The following is a 5105-nucleotide window of genomic DNA, read 5'->3' as shown; positions in this document are numbered from 1 at the left end:
GATACTTTCGGACATTTTATCTATGGCGTTCCCTTCATTTTGTTCAGCACATCTGCCACATGTCATCTATCAAGAGACACGAGTTCTGTCGATAACTGCCTAATGACTGAGGACATATATTTTATGATGTTCTTTACCCGTTTTGCGATGTCTTCAAAGGTTTGATTTTAATATTTCGTCGCGAAACATTCTTCTTTTGTATTGTAATAGTGACTGTTATGTAACTAGGGTTATATGTTTTTAAGACATAACGTGTTGAGGCTCGTGTTTTTCTATTTATCTATACAGCACGCATGTAGAGAATCAATGGTTCAACTGGTTGGAAATGAAATATTACGACTTCTGAAGAATCACGAGTTGGACAAGGGGAAATTAGTGAGAGAGTTTAATCCTACTTGATAACACTGCACTATCAATCAGAGGCAATTGTCCCGCCTGCTCAATACGGCTATCTGTCCACACACCTGAAAGGCACAAACACTCATAATAACGTCTGTCTTTTGACGTCCTCATTGATTTTGTAATTAGCAGGAGACGAGACAAATCTGGCGCGAGTGTAACATGACAGGTAGCTTTGTAACCAGGCAGCGATGCCCCACCCACAGACTCCCTCTCCATCTTCCCCAACTAACGTCACGCCGCTTACTGGTCACTCTGGAAAGGGAACTAAAACCCAAGTAATAACGGCAAAGCCATTTCCCTTCAATTTCCACCAACAGTCGGCTGTAATCAATACCGTTCGCTTGGCTGGTAGTTTTCTTTCCGTACTTCGGATATTGCAAGTTAACCGACCCCAACGGGTACCTATATCATGTTCAACACACTCCAAGACGAATGCATTACCTGTGGTTAGGCCAATACAAATCGTGTTCTTTCTCTGTGTAGCATACAGCCACATGAAAGGAGAGATGTCGTAACTGCCCATACAGCTCCAGTTATAGATACCGAGACGATGGGACTTGGTCGGTGTACAGTCCTAAAGGTCATTGCAAATCTGTTGTGGTACCTAAGGGGAGAGTGTTGATTAACCAACAATATCTGCAACCGAGAATCGGCCAGATACCCTGTGAATTGGTTGTATCCTGAGGATGCACGGTGTCACCATTGGCCACATCGTGCAGGAATGTATCTCCAGCTCCACGGTCAATGTGTGCCCGGCTGTACCGCGAGTCACATACCAACCCTTGTACTGGACGGTATAGTTGTCACACCTGTATGTAACTGTTCTTTGTCAGATAATACACTGTATGGCATTGTGTGGATTATAGTAGAGGAGTTCATACTGCCTATGATGGTGTAAGAAGTGGATGTCTCCCGAGCACAATGCCCGTCCCTCCCAGCCACACAGAGTTGCAGTACATGCCGGCACCCAAGCCGACCAAACGGGGAATTGTGCTGCCCATGCTCAAGTTTGGTTGTTTGCACTGTATGCAGATAATGAAGCAAAAGCACCTGCGTCACTTCCACATAAAACAGGCCAAGGTATGTGAATTTAGAACATCAGAATATCCCTGTTAATTATGACCTATATACAATTGTGTGTGTGCTCAGCATTTCTATTTTAGTTTTAGTAATAGTTGTATGATAGTAATGAACGAAAAGGGAACCATTTTTGACTGAATGACAGTAGGTGTTATAACCCGTAATGACCGTGAAGGACAATCGTGCTAAGGTTGGAAACGTCAAAGTTTTTGGATCAGTAGTTCATACTACCGCAATGATTTGTCAAATATCTATACACCTGACAATGCATATTGCGTTCGACTCGCCCATCAGCGATTTGAGGAGGTAGTGCCACTCTTCTCGAAGAGCTTGCCCAAATTCACCAAACATGGTCGCCAGTCTATGATGCTGACGCACCCGTCCCGCAGCCATGTCCCAGACGTGTTTGGTGCGGGAAAGATATTGCCTCATTGCTGGCCATGTCGTTCTATGGATGTTGTGCTGCTAGAGATGAGCACAAACGAATTACAGCAATTTGATTCCCAGTTTGAGCCTGGTTTCGGATCTGTGTACCTGTACGACTGTCGTTGAACAAGAACGATCGTCAATATATTTGGGTTTGTTGGTACCTGTTCTATAGTCTGTTAATCAGGGACTGTGAAACATTGAAGGTATGGGGCCATGTTTCCAGCATACCAGTTTGCCTTAGACCCTGTGCGCGTTGCAGGCGCCTCATCACTGGCTTATACACAAACAACGAATAGAATCAGGTAAAGCACAACTGTATGATACAGTAAGATTGGTGAAGAATAGAATCAGGTAAAGCACAACTGTATGATACAGTAAGATTGGTGAAGAATAGAATCAGTTAAAGCACAACTGTATGATACAGTAAGATTGGTGAAGAATAGAATCAGGTAAAGCACAACTGTATGATACAGTAAGATTGGTGAAGAATAGAATCAGGTAAAGCACAACTGTATGATACAGTAAGATTGGCGAAGAATAGAATCAGGTAAAGCACAACTGTATGATGCAGTAAGATTGGCGAAGAATAGAATCAGGTAAAGCACAACTGTATGATATACAGTAAGATTGGTGAAGAATAGAATCAGTTAAAGCACAACTGTATGATACAGTAAGATTGGCGAAGAATAGAATCAGGTAAAGCTGTATGATGCACAACTGTATGATACAGTAAGATTGGCGAAGAATAGAATCAGGTAAAGCACAACTGTATGATACAGTAAGATTGGTGAAGAATAGAATCAGTTAAAGCACAACTGTATGATACAGTAAGATTGGTGAAGAATAGAATCAGGTAAAGCACAACTGTATGATGCAGTAAGATTGGCGAAGAATAGAATGCTTCACAGAGAGTAATCGACCTTCCTTGAAAGTGTCAAAACACGTGAAACCTATCGGATGTGTTTTAGTACAGACATAAGACACTGTATAGGATGTTTGTCGTCAAAATAGATCTTATTCTAATTCTTTGTTTTAGCTTTTATAGTTCGTGATCATCTACTTTTTAATAGTTTATGTCAGTACAGGTGACTGACAAATATAACACGAGCAATTAAATTATCTGCAACAAAACAAAACCCATTGTTTTCAACTTCTTTAGAAAAAGAGCAATATGTCCCCATGATGTATTTTATGACACTACAGCCAATTTAGAGAAAAAGGTAAGAACGTCCTATTGCTGTATCGTCTGCGACACCGACATTGAATGAAGCACAGATTAAACATCAACAAACCCAAAAATGTGAGCACAGCTCACTAATGCTCCGACCGTGACCAAAATACAAGGTTTGTTTCAAACTTTGCACTGCGCCTTTCCTATAAACAAAGAAGCTTTTACCCAAATCTGAAAACCATTGATTAAATGATTCTGAAGTTATTTTTATTTGGGACATTTTCCCGAGTTCAAGAGATGTAATTTGTGATAATTGTCGATATATTAAAAAACATTAAACTATGCACCGCATCTCTCCTATAGATATAGAGTGTGATTCCCTCAATTTGAAAACAGTCCATTCCATTGTGATCAAGAGCTCAAGTTTTTAATTGAGAAAATATGTCTTGTGATTTTTCGCAACTCTTTAAAAAAGTAGAAAAATCAGGAACAGAACTCAACGAACGGTTTTCCAACCAAGTTACTGGTTGAACACAAATGTCTTCGGGCTGACGACGGACGGACGGAATTCCTTTATGTAACTAAATATACCTGACCTATTTAGGTTGGGGGTTGAACAACTGCTAGGACGTGTTAAACCCCTCGGTCCCGCAGTTTTCAAGGAGAACATGTTTACAGAGCCAGTAATACATATTTGAAAGCTTTAAGGCTGTGTCGAAACGCAAAATCATGATCGAACTATCCGAATATAATTGTCACGTAAAACATTTTTTGAAGTTGACTGGTTTCAGAGTATACTTGTATATTGAGTCAGTACAGTATTTGATTGAGTTTAAGTGATTGAGTGAGTTTAGTTTTACGCCGCACTCAGCAATATTCCAGCTATATGGCGGCGGTCTGTAAATAATCGAGTCTTGACCAGACAATCCAGTGATCAACAGCATGAGCAACGATTTGAGCAATTGGGAACCGATGACATGTGTCAACCAAGTCAGGGAGCCTGACCACCCGATATCGTTAGTCGCATGGGTTACTGAAGATCAATATTCTAACCCGGACCTTCACGGGTGAATGAGTTTAAGAGCATGGACAGTGTGTGAATGTCAAATGAAGGTCAACCGTTACAATTTAACGAAATCGGAGCATGTATCTTTTACTCCAAAACGTATTATGTATGAAGCTTCAATACATTCACACAAAAGGAAGAGTTGTTGACGTAAGTCGGGTTTGAATATGGCCACCGTGGCGGACTTTGAGAACATCGGAAATGGTCACCATTTGGAACTATGTGAAGTTTCAGTTTCGATGGTACCCCCGTCTCTGATGAGAGGATGTTTCTGATGAGATGAGGAGTTTCGCCGGAATGCAATTCCATGCAGGAGTACGTCCCACTACCAGGAACATACATAACAAATTTCGTTTTGAAGGAAAATGATTTAGAAATGGCAGCTAAAGGCCATATTGCCGCCTATTGGTTCGGATCAGAACCTTTTCAGTGAGTTAGTGAGTTACGCCGTTTAGCAATGTTCCAGAAATAGGCTCCATGAACCACTATGCTACCCTACCGCCCCAGAACCCTTTAAACACATTGATATGTTTTATGACCGCTGGGAGCAAGCATGTGGAGTGTCAGCCTCATATCGGCACAGCGCTCTCAGACAAGAGAAGCAACGACAACATACTAACGACCTTGCACGTACAGAGATGATGTATTTTATGAGATCATTTAAGGCATGTGCAAGTCAAACAAAACTTAATATCGCAAAACAGTAAAGTACACTAATTCGTACAATACCAAGATGTCAAATTCCGGCCATTCACTAAAATGATAAAGAAGTTATACAATAATGTAGGCCACATTTCGTTGTCATTGGCCGCCTGGTTTTAAGATTTCACAGAAGACGACAATGACGAAGACCTAGCATATCTTTACATTGGCTCACTTGAGTGGTCGGATATTTCACCTTTCACTAAAGGTTTTCATGTACGACTCATGTCCAGGCGGTTAGGAAGTATTGAACAC

The sequence above is a fragment of the Haliotis rubra genome, unplaced genomic scaffold, assembly GCF_003918875.1.
Source record: "Haliotis rubra isolate DU_JTF1 unplaced genomic scaffold, ASM391887v1 Scf427, whole genome shotgun sequence".
Lineage (NCBI taxonomy): Eukaryota > Metazoa > Mollusca > Gastropoda > Lepetellida > Haliotidae > Haliotis > Haliotis rubra.
This window is presented reverse-complemented; position numbering follows the sequence as displayed.